We start from the raw sequence: 18317 nt of genomic DNA on the forward strand, positions 1-18317 counted from the left end.
CAGGGAAAGAAAAAACAAATGATCTCCAAATTGGAAAGGAAAGAATGAAACTCAATTTTCAGATGATATGATGTTACATATTTAAAAATCCTAAAGAATCCACAACAAATTAAAGCTAATAAATGAATTCAACAAAGTTATAGTATACAAAATCAACATCCCAAAATATGTTGAATTTCTATACACTAGCAATTAGCAATCTTAAAATGAAATTATGAGGACAATTCTATTTACAATAGCATCAAAAAGAATAAAATAATTTGCAATAAACTTAACAAAAGAAGTGTAAAGCTTATACTCTAAGAACCACAAAAAAATTTGAAATAAATTATGAAGGCCTAAATAAATGGAAAGATGCCCATGTTCATGGACTGGTAGACTTAATACTGTTAAAATGACAATATTATCCAAGTTGATCTGCAGATTCAATGCAATCCCTATCAAAATCCCGATGACCTTTTTATTTACAGAAATAGAAAAGTAGATTCTGAAAGTCATGTGGAATCGCAAGGGACCCCAAATATTCAAAACAATCCTGAAAAACAAAACTAACATTGGATGACTCAAACTTTCCAATTTGAAAACTTAATACAAAGCTACAGTAATCAAAGCAGTGTGGTACTGGCAAAGGGATAGACATATAGATCAGTGGAATAGAATTGAGTCCAGAAATAGGTTCATACATCTATTGTCAATTGATTTTCAACAAGGGTGCTAAGACCATTCAATTAGGAAAGAATAGTCTTTTCAACAAATGATGCCTGAACAACTGAATAGCCACGTGCAAATGATTGAAGTTGGACCCCTAGTTCACAGTATATACAAAAATTGAGTCAAAATGGGCCAAAGACCTAAATATAAGAACTAATGGTATAAAACTCCTAGAGGAAAACTTAGGGGTAGATCTTCATGACATTGGATTTGGCAATGGATCCTTAGATATGCCATCAAAACACAAGCAACAAAGAAAAAAATAGATAAAATGGAATTCTTCAAAATTAAAAACATTTTGTGCTTCAGAGGGCACTATCAAGATAGTGAAAAGACAAACTACAGAATAGGAGAAAATATTTGCAAATCATATATCTATTAAGGGTCTAGTATCCATAATATATAAAGGACTCTTTCAACTCAATAACAAAAAGACAACCTGATTAAAGAGTAGTCAAGGACTTAAATAGGCATTTATCCAAGGAATATAAATAAATGGCCAACAAGCTGGTGGTGGGAATGTAAAATGGTGCTTTGGAAAACATTTTGGCCAGTTCTCCAAAATGTTACACATAGAATTACCATATGAACCAGTAATTCCACTATATACCCAGAAGAATTGAAAACAGATATTTAAACAAATACATGCATATGAACGTTCATATTAGCACTATTCACATTAGCCTCAAAATGGAAAAATGACAATAAATATCTATCAACTGATGAATGGATAGCCAAAATGTGGTATATCCATACGATGGAATATTATTCTGCCATAAAAAGCAATGATGTACTGATACATCCTACAACATGGATGAACCTTAAAAATATGCTAAGCGAAAGAAAGCAAACAAAAGGTCATTATATTATATGATTCAATTTATGTGAAATATCTAGAATCAGCAAATCTAAGAAACAAAAAGCAGATTAGTTGTTTCCGGCGGGGTAGGGGGAGGGAGAATGGGAGGTAACTGCTTAATGGGTATGGAGTTTTCTTTTGGGGAGATGGAAATATTTTGGAATTAGATAGAGGTGATGGTTGCACAACACTGGGAATGTAGCAAACACCTTTGAATTGCACACTTAAAATGATTAATTTTATGTGACACAATTTTTACATCAATTTGAAAAGTGATCACTCGAGGTGCCATGAGGAGAATAGATTTGAAAATAGCATGAATGGAGATGAGACCAGTTAGAGGGCTATCACAGTGGTCCAGATGAGACATGACAGTGGCCTGAATTAACGTACTGGCAGTAAAGATGAAGAGAGGCAAATTAATTCAAGTTATTTAGGAACCAGTGTGTATAGGACTTGGTAGCCAACAAGATGAAGAGTGTATGACAGGCATTGAAGACATCTCCAAGATTTTGAGGTTGGGTTCCTAGGCAAATCGCAACACCATTGGGATTAAAACCCATTTTACAGATGCAAAACTGGAGAAGCCATTGGCTTGCCTACTGTCACATAGTGAGCTAGCAAAGGAGATATGCCAGTGCTGCTCTCCTGCTCTCCTGACTTCTGCATATGATACAGAAAATATGAGTAGCGACTTAAAAAAATCACTTGAATATTTTCAAATAACTGCATAATTGGTTTCTTATTTGCCTTCATTTTATGTATTTTATTTTTTTAATTGAAGTCTAGTAGATTTACAATGCTGTGCCAATCTCTGCTGTACAGCAAAGTGACTCAGTTATACACATACATTCTTTTTTTTATATTCTTTTCCATTATGGTTTATCCCAGGAGACTGGATACAGTTCCCTGTGGTATACAGTAGGACCTTGTTGTTTATCCATTCTAAATGTAATCGTTTGCATCTACCAACCCCAAACTTCCAGTCCTTCCCTCTCCCTCCCGCTCTCCCCCTTGGCAACCACAAGTCTGATCTCTATGTCTGTGAGTCTGTTTCTGTTTTGTAGATAGGTTCATTTGTGCCAGATTTTAGATTCCACATATAAATGATATCATATGGTATTTGTCTTTCTCTTTCTGACTTGCTTCACTTAGTGTGATAATCTCTAGTTGCATTATTTGCCTTCATCACTGTCAAGGACAATATCAAGGAGCTTTTTTCCTATGTTTCCTTCTAGGAATTTTACTGTTTCAGGTCTTATGTTTTTGGGTTTCTTTTTTTAATTTTTTAATTTAATTTTATTTATTTTTTTTATACAGCAGGTTCTTATTAGTTACCTATTTTATACATATTAGTGTATACATGTCAATCCCAATCTCCCATTTTATCCCACCACCCCACCCACCCGCTTACCCGCCTTGGTGTCCATATGTTTGTTCTCCGCATCTGTGTCTCTATTTCTGCCTTGCAAACTGGTTCATCTGTACCATTTTTCTAGATTCCACATATATATGCGTTAATATATGATATTTGTTTTTCTCTTTCTGACTTACTTCACTCTGTATGACGGTCTCTAGGTCCAACCACATCTCTACAAATGACCCAATTTCGTTCCTTTTTATGGCTGAGTAATATTCCATTGTATATATGTACCACATCTTCTTCATCCATTCATCTGTCGATGGGCATTTAGGTTGCTTCCATGACCTGGCTATTGTAAATAGTGCTGCAGTGAACACTGGGGTGCATGTGTCTTTTTGAATTATGGTTTTCTCTGGGTATATGCCCAGGAGTGGGATTGCTGGGTCATATGGTTGTTCTATTTTTAGTTTTTTAAGGACCCTCCATACTGTTCTCCATAGTGGCTGTATCAATTTACACTCCCACCAACAGTGCAAGAGGGTTCCCTTTTCTCCACACCCTCTCCAGCATTTGTTGTTTGTAGATTTTCTGATGATGCCCATTCTAACTGGTGTGAGGTGTTACCTCATTGTAGTTTTGATTTGCATTTCTCTAATAATTAGTGATGTTGAGCAGCTTTTCATGTGCCTCTTGGCCATCTGTATGTCTTCTTTGGAGAAATGTTTATTTAGGTCTTCTGCCTATTTTTTGATTGGGTTGCCTTCATTTTAATACCTGTGTTTGGAATGATAAAGTTTTAGACATGACCATATTCTGATGTAACTCTGTCTCTCCTCCCTGAGCCCCCAGTGTCTGCCACCTCTCTTTATAATGCTTTCTATCCAATACTGACAACATTGAAAAACCCTTCTCTTATTGGCCTCCCTCCTTCCACCAACACAACCCAGGAACATACTGTAGTCCCTCCTTCTCTCTCTGAAGCAATATAGTTGTAAGGGACTGAATTTCTGCAGCCTGAAGCCTTCTGGTGTTGAGATGGAGATGAGCCACTCAGAGCACCCCAAATATAAGGATGAGTAGAAGAGGCTTTGGGCTTGGGGTTGGGGGCTGGGCAGGAGGAAGGAGACAAAGCAGCGGCCCTATCACAGGGGGACCTCAGTCCTGAGTGGCAGGAGGCAGTCAGGGTGGGGGCACAGCAGAACCTCAGCTGCTGGAGAGGAAGAGCCAGGACCTTTTGTCTCATAATGTATGGAAGAGTGTGTGCATGTATGTGATGATGATGATTAAATGGTACACGGTATCAGCGAAAATTGTTAGCACGGATGCTGATTAGGGATGCTGAAGGACTAATAGTATGGAAGGAAACTGGAAAAATTGGTCTGAGTGTGGAAAAGTAATACTAATTACAATCATTTATGCATACTGCTTACCATTTATGACTAATTACCACCCAACACAATAACCATTAGGTATATCATTAAATATGTGTCAGATTAACTTTGTTGTCAGTTTTATTTGTGATTAGAACGGTAAACTCTGCATGTATGCTTGTGCTTAATAGTTTGTTGCTCATGCAAGCACGGCTGTCAGCTCACAATTTGAAAAAAACATTATGTTAAGGGCTGGAGCGTGGCAGGCTTTGAATTCCAGGCTAAGTAGTTTGTAGTTAATTTAGGAGGCAATGGGGAGCCCTTACAGAATAATCAACAGGGAAGATACATGATCAGTGTTGTACTTTAGGAAAAACAGACTGGCAGGGCTGGAATATTCCTTAGAGATTACTCACCCAGTGGTCGCCAGCCAGGGGGCACTGGCAACTACACTGGAAGTTCTGGAGCGATTGTCAAGATTACAGGGAACTATACTCAATATTTTGTAATAACCTATAAGGGAAAAGAATCTGAAAAAGAATACATATATATATATGCATAACTGAATCACTTTGATGTATACCTGAAACTAACACAACATTGGAAATCAACTTTACTTCAATAAAAAAATAAAATTTAAAAAAAGATTTCAGAAAGATTAAAGGGAACCATGTACGTCTCCATGATAAAGCTGTGCAGATCAACTACAGTATCAATATTATTTGTTGTAGGCTGGAATCGGTCAAACTGGGACACTGATCAGAAGCATTGATTGGCAGTCATGAAAGTCGGATGAATTTTTTTAAATGGGAAAACAAGTTAATTGTTTCTGAACAAGTGAAAATTTTAACATTAGAAAAAATTTTCTAATCATGGGCTCCACAGGTTAAAAACGAAACGAAAGAGGTCTTGGGTGGTGAAACAGTTAGGAGCCTCTATTATAATCCAACCAATCCTTTCATTTACAGATGGGGAAACAGAGGCTAGAGATGGATGGAACTTGCCTTAGAGGAAGATGGATGAATGGATTGGACAGTACATGTGGAAGGTGGGTAAGACTAGAGACCACAAAACCAATTCAGTAACAAATCGAGGTGCCTAAATTAGGGTGGTAGAAATTGATCTGCAAAGGAGAATGGCAGATGGGAGAGAATGAAAAGGCAGTGCCAGACAGGACCACTGGTTGGGTGTGGGCAGAGAAGAAGAGAAAAGTTGAGGGTAAGTCTGAAATCCCCAGCGTGCCTGAATGGGGCAATGATAGCATCATTAGCATAAATATAAAAATCTGGAGGAGGAATTGGTTTGGTAGTAGAGGGGAATCATATGTTTGGTTTTAGACATTTTGAGCATAAACTTGTAGTGTTGCATATTCAAAAAGAGAATGGCAATAGAAATTAGAAACATTTGGCCTTAAATCCTGACTTCTTTACACTGTGTGGCCTTTGGTAAGGAGTTTTTCCTTTCTCTCAATTTCCACATCTGTAGATCTGCGGTGATGATATCTGCCTTATTAGTGAGAAGATTAAATGGGAGAATGTATAAGTACCTCGCATAATATCTAGCAAGTGGCAGGCGAGTGCTTATTACTCTTCCCTGGAGGAAGTATGGAGGTAGAAATGTTTAAGAAAAGGCAGTTAAGAAATAAGGGAGAATTCAAGAGAGATGTCAGATCCCAAGCTATATTTTTAGGATCTAACTGCAAAACACTGATAGTACTTTCCCAGGGTTTCTGGGAGGATGAAGTTACTGGAACAGAATACAGGAGAAGCCACACTTGCTGAGAATTTGGGAAGGAATCTAGCAAAATAACTTGAAGGAATAGACAGAGGGGGTTAGAGAACACACTGTCAATGAAGCCAAGGGAGGCAAAGTAATTTGAAAGTGGAAGGTTTGGTCCATGGGGTCAAATGCAGTAAAAAGGTCTAGAAAATGAAGACAGAGATGAGGCCATTTTGGAGGTCACTTTTAGAGAAAGCAGAGAACTAGGGATGAATTAAATAAGAAGGTGGAACAGCAGAGGCAGTAAAGAAAAGGTAACTCTTTCAACATGGCTCTTGAAACAAGAGGGATGGGGTGACAGTAACTCGAAAGACTAGCAACTATAAGGGAAGATTATTTCAGGCTACTTAAAACCTGAGCATGTTGTATGCTAAGGGAATAATTCCACTGGAGAGGAATAGACTGATATGGCAGAAGAAAGAGGTCATATTTGTGAAAGAGGTTCTATTAAGATATGCATACGCAGCCCCAGGCTATGGTCACTCTAAAGATGTACTTGGGGACGACCTAATGCTTGAGCCGGGATAAGTCACCTGAGGTCAAACTAGAAGCAAGCAATCCCATTGGATCTGTTCGCCTAGACTTGTGAACAAACCACCCCAAGTAAGGAGCTAATCTTCTTGGTGTGCATGATACATGACATAATTTAAAGACTCTGAACTCTGAGTATGGTTCCCCAAAGCAGGGTGCTCAAAATTCTGTCCCTTAGGACTTTTTGATGCAATTATCAGGCATTAATGACTTAACAGTCACTAAAATTAAACCTTCTATTTTCTTTAAAGTATGGAATAAGACCTGGAGGTCCACTATTCCTACTTGACATTATTCTGAACATATTGGCTAATGTTAACTAGACAAGAGAAAAATAAGAGATTAAAAAAAATTGGAATGGCAATGTGAAGAGCTTGGCAGACATTCTCCCCAGCAAAACAACCATTTAATGGGTGAAAATTGTTTTTTAAAAAGACACACACACAAACATTTAAAGTCTCTGGAAATTGTCTCAAGACATAAAGAACGTGGAGAAACATTTATTCAAGAAAACCTACTAAATCTTGGTAAGAACAATGAGAGACTGTGGCATTTAAGCCAAACATGCTCCCATCCCCTACCCTATCCCAGGTCAGTGATGGGAGTTCTATTCCAGCCAGTTGTGGCTAAGAAGAGGGCTCCCTCTGCTCCAGTTCCTAGTCTAGGGATACTATTTCATAATTGAATAGGCAGGCTGGTAGCATCCCTCATTCCCCTGATCCCATGTTACAGAACCACTATTCAGGGAGGTACAGCTAAGAGGACTGGTGCTCCCTTCTTCTACTCAGCTTCCATTTGTAGGGCAAGGGCTCTGCCCCAATCATGACAGGCTGAGAATACTGAGATTCCAATCTCTCCTGCCCCAGCTCACTCAGAGGTTATAGGTTCCATGCTTGGAGGGCAAGCAAACAAAAGAGATCAGGGGCTGTTATCTCCCCTACACTACCTGCTTGTAGAAAATGGGTGTCATTCAGAGAGAAACAGACCACTGACCCACCCTCCAACTCCAGTGGGATAGTGTGGAGGTTCTGCCCAGCGAGAGAGGCAGACTGTAAGGATGAAGGACTCTGAAACTCTGGCAAAAGGTGTTATTTAAAACAATGGCAATCTTGGTAGCAAGCTCTTAAGAGAGGGCTGGTAGCTCTGTGAGACTAGCAGCAGCAAGTGAAGCTACCTAGAACTTAAACACAGAATCAGGAAGAGAGATAATAAGAACCCTACTAGGATCACACTCATCCCTGGGGGCCCAAAAGGCTGTGTGCATGCCCTAGGCTGCACCTACTCAGGAGCAGTCAGAGCAGGGCATGCAGCAGACTTGAAAACATTCCCCCAGTTGCACACAGACCCATCAACCCAGAGTGGAAGCCTCACTGGTACTAGAGGATTAAGCACAACCTCTGATGAAACACTGGCTGAAAAATAAGCTATAGTGGCCCAGGGGCAAATCCTAGGAAGCACGAGGGGATTTTTCTTCAGTACTCACTGTGAGAACCTAGTAGAGCTCCAGGAGGTAAAACTCTGGAAAGTGTGGGAATTCCACCCCTCCCCCCATGACTGGGTCCTATGGAGTTTTTAACTTTCAGAGTTGCTCACACTGAGCCTCCAGCAATCCATCAATTACAGTTCAGGTTTTCTTACTCCACATTGGTTCCCATGGAGGTTTCTTCTCCATTAAGTTGTGAGTCTCTGCATTCACCTCTTGCTTTCTCCAATTTGGGGGGCAATGGTTTGCCCTGTGACTTCACTTATCTTATAGATCTAAAAAGAGTTGTTGATTTTTCAGTTTGTTCAGCTTTTTACTTGTTGTTAGGACAGAGTGGCAACTCCCAAGCTTCTTACATGCCAGACCAGAATCCAGGACAATCTTTGTCTTTTAATTGGTATATTTGGGCCATTTACATTTAAGATAACTATTGATATGTTAGAACTGTGTCTGTCCCTTTCGGTTTGTTTCCTCTGGTTCTTGTTCCTCTTTTTTCTAACTTCCTGTGAGATTCTTGAACACTTTTTAGGATTATTTCTTGATTCATTTAAAGTTTTTTAGAGCCTGTCTCTTTTTGTAGTTTTCTTAGTGGTCACTCTGGATACTAAAATATACTTTTGTGGCTATTGCAGTTTCCAGATACCAACATTTTACTACTTTGGGTATGTATCCAAAGGAATTGAAATCAGGATCTCATAAAGGTATCGGCACTCCTATGTTCATTGCAGCATTATTCACATAGCCAAGATATTAAAACAATCTAAGTGTCTCTTGACAGATGAATGGATAAAGAAAATGTAGTATATATACAATAGAATATCATTCAGCCATTATAAAGAATGAAATTCTACTATCTGTGACAACATGGGTGGAACTTGAGGGCATTATTTCTTATTTTTAAATTGAAATATAGTTGATTTACAGTATTGTGTTAGTTTCAGGTGTACAGCAAAGTGATTTGGTTTTATATACATATATATATATATATATATATATTCTTTTAAAAAATTATTTTCCATTATAGGTTATTACAAGGTATTGAATATAGTTCCCTGTGCTATACAGTAAATCCTTGTTGTTTATCTATTTTATATATGTAGTGTGTATATGTTAATCCCATACTCCTGATTTATCCCTCTCCCCTCCCCTTTTGTAACCTTGTTTTCTATATCTGTGAGTCTGTTTCTGTTTTGTGTATAGATTTATTTGTATTATTTGTAGATTCCACATATAAGTGATATCATATATTTGTCTTTGTCTGACTTACTTCACTTAGTATGACAATCTCTAGGCCCATCCATGTTGCTGCAAATGGCATTATTTCATTCCTTTTATGGCTGAGTAATATTCCGTTGTATATATGTACCACATTTTCTTTATTCATTCCTCTGTCAATGGACATTTAGGTTGCTTCCATGTCTTGGCTACTATAAATAGTGCTGCAGTGAACACTGGGGCTGCATGTATCTTTTCGAATTAGACTAGGGGTCCCCAACCCCTGGGCTACGGACTGGTACCGGTCCGTGGCCTGTTAGGAACTGGGCCGCACAGCAGGAGGTGAGCAGTGGGCAAGCGAGTGAAGCTTCATCTGTATTTACGGCTGCTCCCCATCACTCGCATTACCGCCTGAGCTCCACATCCTGTCAGATCAGCAGCGGCATTAGATTCTCATAGGAGCGTGAACCCTACTGTGAACTGTGCATGCAAGGGATCTGGGTGGCACGCTCCTAATGAGAATCTAATGCCTGATGATCTGAGGTGGAGCTGAGGTGGTGATGCTAGTGCTGGGGAGTGGCTGCAAATACAGATTATCATTAGCAGAGAGGTTTGACTGCACAGAGACCATAATAAATCAATTGCTTGCAGACTCATATCAAAACCCTATCAGTGAGTGGCAAGTGACAATTAAGCTGCATCTGGTGACAGGCTTTAAGTCAGAATCTGACACATTTTAGTCCGAGCATAGCCCACCCATTATTTTATTTACCACTCCTTGCCTCTTTCCCGCACTGTGCACTTGTCTCAGTCACAGTTTTGGTAAGCCCACAAGCTAACCCTAGCCAAAATGAGTGAAAAACAAATGTCGCTGGAGAGCTTCTTTGAAAAGGGGGAAAGACCCAATGATGAGACAGCAGAAGACTCTACGACTGCCAACAAAAAGAAAGCTGCATTTAAAAGAAAATACCGAGAGTTCTACTTAAATTATGGGTTCATTGCAACAGGTGATTCACATTCTCCAAGCCCGCTTTGTATACTATGGGGTGGCTGGCTATCCAATGAAGCTATGAAAGCTTCAAAACTGCTTTGCCACATGGAGACCAAGCACCCTGCATTAAAAGACAAGCCTTTGGAGTGTTTCAAAAGAAAAAAACGTGAACATGAAGAACAGAAGCAGTTACTGAAGGCCACCACTTCATCAAATGTGTCTGCACAAGAGCATCATTCTTAGTGGCTAACCACATTGCTAAAGCTAAGAAGCCCTTTACTGTTGGTGAAGAGTTGATCCTGCCTGCTGCTAAGAACATTTGTCGTGAACTTTTAGGAGAGGCTGCGGTTCAAAAGGTGGCACGTGTTCCTCTTTCAGCTAGCACCATAACTAGACGAATTGATGAAATAGCAGAGGATATTGAGGCACAGTTGTTAGAGAGGATTAATGAGTCACCGTGGTACGTAGTCCAGGTTGACGAGTCTACTGATGTTGACAAGGCAACAACGCTTGTTTCTGTTGTTTTTCAGGAGGATGTGCATGAGGATATGTTATGTGCACTTTTGTTGCCAACCAACATCACAGCTGCAGAACTATTCAAGTCTCTGAATGATTACGTATCAGGAAAACTGAATTAGTCATTTTGTGTCGGTATGTGCATGGACGGAGCGGCTGCCATGACAGGACGGCTTTCTGGTTTCACTACTCGGGTCAAAGAGGTCACTTCTGAATGTGAGTCTATGCACTGTGTCATCCACAGAGAAATGCTGGCTAGCCGAAAAATGTCACCTGAACTTAACAACGTTTTGCAGGTTGTGATTAAAATGATCAACCACATTAAAGTACATGCCCTTAACTCACGTCTGTTCCCGCGGCTCTGTGAGGAGATGGACGCAGAGCACACACGTCTTCTCTTATACACAGAAGTGAGATGGCTTTCTGAAGGTAGATCACTGGCCAGAGTTTTTGAGTTATGAGAACCGTTCCAGAGATTTCTTTTAGAAAAACAGTCACCACTGGCAGCACACTTCAGTGACACAGAATGGGTCGCAAAACTTGCTTACTTGTGTGACATGTTCAACCTGCTCAGTGAACTCAACCTGTCACTTCAGGGAAGAACTACAACTGTGTTCAAATCTGCAGATAAAGTGGCTGCATTCAAAGCCAAACTGGATTTATGGGGGCGATGAATGAACATTGGGATTTTTGACATGTTTCAAACATTAGCAGAGATTTTGGAAGAGACTGAGCCAGGGTCTTCTTTCTCCTAGCTGGTGCATGATCACCTATCTCAGCTTTCAAAAGAGTTTGAGCATTACTTCCCAACCACAAAAGACCCCCGAACTGGGAAGGAATGGATCCGTGACCCATTTGTGAATAAGCCAGGTGAATCGACTTTGTCCGTGCTGGAAGATGATCAACTGCTTGAGATCACAAATGACGGTGGCCTTAAAAGTATGTTTGAAACAGCTTCAAATCTCCATACATTCTGGATTAAAGTCAAGGCGGAATATCCTGAGATTGCCACAAAAGCACTGAAAAGCCTGCTTCCATTTCCAACATCCTATCTTTGTGAAGCAGGTCTTTCTGCAGTGACAGCAACCAAAACGAGATTACGGAGTAGACTGGACATAAGCCACACACCTCGGGTGTCACTGTCTCCCATCACCCAGATGGGACCATCTAGTTGCAGGAAAACAAGCTCAGGGCTTCGACTGATTCTGCATTATGGTGAGTTGTAGAATTATTTCACTATATATTACAATGTAATAATAATAGAAGTAAAGTGCACAATAAATGTAATGCGCTTGAATCATCCCGAAACCATCCCCCCACTCCCCGTCCATGGAAAAATTGTCTTCCATGAAACCGGTCCCTGGTGCCAAAAAAGGTTGGAGACTGCTGAATTAGAGTTTTCATATTTTCCTGATATATGCCCAGGAGAGGGATTGCAGAATCATATGGTAACTCTATTTTTAGGTTTTTTTTTTTTTCTTTCACCTATCTTTTAAAAAAATTTTATTGGAGTATAGTTGATTTACAATGTTGTGTTAGTTTCTGCTGTACAGCAAAGTGATTCAGTTATACATATATATATATATTCATTCTTTTTCAGATTCTTTTCCCATATAGGTTATTACGGAATATTGAGTAGAGTTCCCTGTGCTATACAGTAGGTCCTTGTTGGCTATCTATTTTATATATAGTAGTGTGTGTCTGTTAATCCCAAGCTCCTAATTTATCCCTCCCCACCCCGTGTTTCCCCTTTGGTAACCCTAAGTTTGTTTTCGAAATCTGTGAGTCTGTTTCTGTTTTGTAAATAAGTTTATTTGTATCATTTTTTAAAAAATTAGATTCCACATATGAGTGATATCATATGATATTTGTCTTTCTCTGTCTGCCTTACTTCACTCAGTATGATAATCTCTAGGTCCATCCATGTTGCTGCAAATGGCATTATTTCGTTCTTCTTTATGGCTGAGTAAGATTCCATTTATATATATACCACATCTTCTTTATCCATTCCTCTGTTGATGGACATTTAGGTTGCTTCCATGTCTTGGCTACTGTAAATAGTGCTGCAGTGAACATTGGGGTGCATGTATCTTTTGGAATTATGGTTTTCTCCGGATATATGCCCTGGAGTGGGATTGCAGGATCATATGGTAGCTCTATTTGTAGTTTTTTAAGGAACCTCCATACTGTTCTCCATAGTGGCTGTACCAGTTTACATTCCCACCAACAATGTAGGAGGGTTCCCTTTTCTCCACACCCTCTCCAGCATTTATTGTTTGTAGACTTTTTGTTGATGGCCATTCTGACCGGTGTGAGGTGATACCTCATTGTAGTTTTGATTTGCATTTCTCTGATAATTAGTGATTTTGAGCATCTTTTCATGTGTTTTTTGTCCATCTGTATGTTTTCTTTGGAGAAATGTCCATTTAGGTCTTCTGCCCATTTTTTCATTGGGTTGTTTGGGTTTTTTTGATATTGAGTTATATGAGCTATTTGTATATTTTGGAAATTAAGCCCTTGTCAGTCACATCGTTTGCAAATATTGTCTCCCAGTCCGTAGGTTGTCTTTTCGTTTTGTTTATGGTTTCCTTTGCTGTGCAAGAGCTTGTAAGTATGATTAGGTCCCATTTGTTTATTTTTGCTTTTATTTCTATTGCCTCGGGAGACTGACCTAAGGAAACATCACTATGATTTATGTCAGAGAATGTTTGCCTATGTTCTCTTCTAGGGGTTTTATGGTGTCATGTTTTATATTTAAGTCTTTAAGCCATTTTGAGTTTATTTGTGTGTATGGTGTGGGGGAGTGTTCTAACTTCACTGATTTACATGAGGTTATCCAGCTTTCTCAACACCACTTGCTCAAGAGACTGTCTTTTCTCCATTGTATATTCTTTGTCAAAGGAGGGCATTATTTCTTAATAAATATTAAGAAAATCCCCCCTTTATCTGTGGTGTTTGTTCACTCTTTCATTAGATATTTATTGAATGCCTACTAAGTGTCAAGTAGTGTGCTTGGTTTTGGGGAACAGTGGTGAAAAAAACAAAGTCTCTGCCGTCATAGAACTTATATTTTAATGGAGAGAGACAGGCAATAAAAAAATAATATTCCAGGTGATGCTAAGTAGAATAAAATAATAAAGCATTGTAAAAGAAATAGGAAATGCCTGAGATGGGGGAGTTGCTATTTTATACACAGTGGCCAGGGAAGGCCTTTCTAATAAGGTAGAAACCTTATTTGGGCAGAAACCTGAAGGAAATGAGGAGGTAAGACATGCAGATATTCATTCATTTCAAAAATATTTATTGAGTACCTACCCTGTGCCAAGCACAATTCTAGACTCTTGGGTTACAGCAGCAAACAAGGCAGACAAAAAATAATCTTGCCCCCGTGGTTCACACAATCAAGTGGGGGAAGAAACAAGCAATAAATGTAATAATAAATTCAATGTGTACTATGTTAGTAGGTGGTATATGCTGTGGGTAAAAGAAAAAGTAGAGTAGGCTAAGAGGGATCAGGAGTGCCAGATCCAGAGTTTGCAAGTTTAAATAGACGACATCATGAAGGGCCTTGTGGGCCATTGAATGGATGGACATTAAAAGCCATTGAATGGCTTTTACTCTGAAATAGATGGGAACCACTGGAGAGTTTTGTACAGAAGAGTGATGTGACGTTACTTTCATTTTTGAAGGATCAATAAGAGTGCTGTGTTGGAAACAGACTTTATGGAGGAAAGAGAGAAGTAAAGAGAATCATTAAAAGGCTATTGTCATCACCCAGGCAGGGGATGATGGTGACTTGCAACAGGGTGTCAGCAATGGTAAGGGCAAAAGTGATTGGATTCTGCTTATATTTTGAAGGTAAAAATAAAAATGTTTCCTGACATACTGAATGTAGGGTATGAGAAGAGAGGAGTCAAGGATGACTATAAGATTTTTGGCCCTAACACTGGAATGATGGAGTTGCCATCAACCAAGATGGGAAAGTTTGTGATTAAAGAAGTTTTAGAAGGGTGAGGGAAGATCAAGAATTCAGTTTTGCACGTAAACTGTTTATTAGACAACTAAGTGACGATGTCAAGTAGGAAGCTGGATGCGTTCTAGACTGGTGTTCTAGAGAGAAATCTGGGATATATATATATATGTTTATATTTGAGGGTTGACTACAAACAAATGCAGTTGAAGGGTATGAGACAAGATGAAGTCACCAAGGGAGTAGTGAATGTAGATACTGAAGAGAGAGGGTCTAGAGATTGAGGCCTGGGTTGAGAGATGAGTACGAGGCAGCAAGGGAAAGTAAGAAGGAGCACTCAAAGAGGTACAGATAGAATGAGCCTGTATCCATCTGGGAAAAGAGAATTCCAATGAGAGGGAACAGCAAGTACACAGACCCTAAGGCAAGATTCTGTATGGCATTAGTGTTTGCCTTTTATTATTTTTTCTCTATGCAGAAATTTTTACTTTTATGTAGTCAGATCTATAACTCTTTTCTTTTTATGGTTTTGGGGTTTATGTCAGGCTTTGAAAGGCCTGTTAAAGTCATCCCACTACCATTTAGTGTTTCCTTACTAATTTAAAATACCAAATTTATCGTACACTAAATTCCCATATGTATTTGGATCTGTTTTCCATTGATTTGTCTGTCTAATCGTGCGCCTGTTTCAAACGGCTTTAATTAATGAAGCTTTATAATATGCTTTATATGAGGTAGGTCTATCCCCTCTCATTGCTTTTCTCCTTCAGAGTTCTTCTGGCTATTATTGTATTTTTTTCATAAGAATCTTTGACTCCGTTTTTGCCCTCAAATTCTGTTTGTATTTTTATTGGGACCATGTTAAAGGTAGTGATTAATTTAGGGAGAATTGATATCTTTGTAATACTGAGTATTTCTAGCCAGGAGTAAAGTATGTCTTTCCATTATAATTATTCCTTTATGTACCTTAGCTGCATTTAAAAAATTTTCATCTACATATTATATTTTGCTTGATAACTTTATTCATAGGTCATATATCATTTTTCTCTTATAAATGGGGGTCTATCTTTCCTTTATGCTTTCTAAGTAGTTGTGGTTTACATATAGAAATGTATTTGTTGTTATATATCATTTTGGTATCCATTCACTCTACTGCATCTTATTGTTTATAAGATTTTTCTGTTGATTTTGTTGGACTTGCCTGGTATACAATCAAAGCATCTACAAATAATGAAAATGTTGCATCTTTCTTTCCAGTTTTTTAAAGAGTTTTATTCAGATATATTTTATCTACCATAAAATTTTCCTATTTATAGTATACAATCAATGGGTTTTCGGTATATTTACAGAGCTGTGCAAGAATCGATGATATTGAATTATAAAATATTATCATGATCCCCAAAGGAAATCTTGTACTCATTAGCAGTAAATCTCCATCCTCCCCTTCTCTCTCGGCCCTGGGCAACCACGAATCTACTTCCTATCATTATATGTGTACCTATTCTGGATATAGCATATCAATGGGATGATATGATATACAGGTTTTGTGTCTGGTTTCTTTTACTTAATGTATTCAAGGCTCATCCATGCTGTAGTACATATCAATACTTCATTCCTTTTTTTAATGTGGCAAAATATGTATAACTTAAAATTGGCCAATTTAACCATTTTAAAGTAGACAGTTCAGTGGCACTAAACATTCATGTTGTTGTGCAACCATCACCACCATCCATCTCTAGAATTTTTCATAATCTGTACTCATTAAATAATGAAGTCCCATTCTCCTCTCCCCCCAATCCCTGGTAACCACTATTCTACCTTCTGTCTCTATGACAGAAACTATTGTAGACAGAACTGTTGTAGTTTCCTCATGTAAGTGCAACCATACAATATTTGTCTTTTTGTGTCTGGCTTATTTGGCTGAATCATATTCTAGCATATAGATATACCACATTTTGTTTACCTGTTTGCCAGTTGATGGACATTTGGATTGTTTTCACCTTTTGGCTATTACGAATAATGCTGCTATGAACACTGGTGTACAAGTTTTTGTATAGACATATGTTTTCATTCCTCTTGGGCATATACATAGGAGTGGAATTGCTAGGTCACATGGTAACTCTACGTTTAACCTTTTAAGGAACTGCCAAACTGTTTTCCAAAGCAGCTCCCACCAGCAATGTAGGAGGCTTCCAATTTCTGTCATCTGTACCAACACTTGCTATTAATTTTTTAAAAATTATCGTCATCCTAGTGGTATAAAGTAGTATCTCATTGTGGTTTTGATTTGCACTTCCCTAATGACTAATGCTGTTAAGCACCTTTTCATGTGCTTATTGGCCATTTGTATATCTTTGGAGAAATGTATATTCAAATGCTTTGTCCATTTTTTAATTGGGTTGTTTGTCTTTTTATTATTGTTTTTTAGGTGTTCTTTATGTGTTGTGGATACAGGTCCCTTGTCAGATATATTATTGGCAAATAGTTTCTCCCATATTGTGGGTTGTGTTTTCACTTTCTTATTGGTATCATGTGAATCACAAAAGTTTTAAATTTTGATGAAGTCCAATTTATCTATTTTTTCTTTAGTTGTTTACACTTTTGGTGTCATGTTCTACAAACCATTGCCTAATCCAAGGTCATGGAGGTTTACACCTGTGTTTTTTCTTCTAAGAGTTTTATAGTTTTAGCACTTCAAAACTAAAATACATAGTATTACCAAGGAGCCAATCACATGGAAAAAGTTATTCAACTATTTGAAAGTTTATAATATAGTTTTACGTAGATAGGTATAGATATAGGTATATCTTTATGAACTTAGAAATAAAATCTAGTGGTGGGTTTAATAACTATTATAATTTTGAGGCAGTGATGAGCATGATGATATTTTGAGATATCTACAACAATTGTAACGTGATATGAGAATATCTGTGATTTCTATTGGTGATCAAGTCATAAGTGCTATTGATATTACTTTGGTCTGTTGCTTACACCATAACAAAAGGCACTGTTTCATTTTAGTTAGTATAAGCATCCCATTTAGTAGATTAGTAGAAATAAAGTGTAATTTTTTTTCCTTTTGGACTAATTGGATTCAAATTTTATCTAAATACTCTAATTCGCTCTAATTCCAACTGAAGTTTGAAAACATGCATAATTTACTTTCTGGTCGGATTTATTCAAACAGTTCTCAGAAGAGACAAGTTTGTTGAGGCTACCAGCTGCTCTGGGTATTCTCAGGTGGAGAGCTGTGCTCAGTTGTAAAGGAAAAAAATACCAAATGCTAGAAATAGATCCCAGAAGAGAGTGTCTAAGGGAAAAGTTTAATGAGGGGTTATATTTACTAGCTCATTGGAAACAGAGGCCTCCCTCTAATAGTCTGTAGATGTATTTGCTATTATTATGGTTTTGAATAGGTAGCACATTTTCATGGTTCAAAAGTCAAACTGATATAACAAGGAATCCACAGAAAAGTCTTACTCTCACATATAGTACCATTTACCTGCCCCAGCCCCTATAGATAGTGATT

This window comes from Eubalaena glacialis, chromosome X, assembly GCF_028564815.1.
Source record: "Eubalaena glacialis isolate mEubGla1 chromosome X, mEubGla1.1.hap2.+ XY, whole genome shotgun sequence".
In the NCBI taxonomy this organism is placed as follows: Eukaryota; Metazoa; Chordata; class Mammalia; order Artiodactyla; family Balaenidae; genus Eubalaena; species Eubalaena glacialis.